The following is a 258-nucleotide window of genomic DNA, read 5'->3' as shown; positions in this document are numbered from 1 at the left end:
GATTTGGGCGTTTTACATTTTCAAATATTCTCGTGTTGACAGAGGCATCATACGATTACCTTTTCTATTATTTGTTCGTATTTTGTGTATGTTTTCAAAATGGAGTGTTTGTAAATTAACTTTCTAAATCATTATTTTTCTTCTTTTTCAGGTGTGTGATTAGAGGTGGCTCACAGGTAACTTTTTTTTTTAAATATACAGTAATTTATTCTTTATTTGAAATGTGGTCAGAGTATTTTTTTCGTGGCTAATCTTATC

The sequence above is a fragment of the Penaeus monodon genome, chromosome 28 (assembly GCF_015228065.2).
Source record: "Penaeus monodon isolate SGIC_2016 chromosome 28, NSTDA_Pmon_1, whole genome shotgun sequence".
Lineage (NCBI taxonomy): Eukaryota > Metazoa > Arthropoda > Malacostraca > Decapoda > Penaeidae > Penaeus > Penaeus monodon.
Note: the sequence above shows the minus strand (reverse complement) of the source record.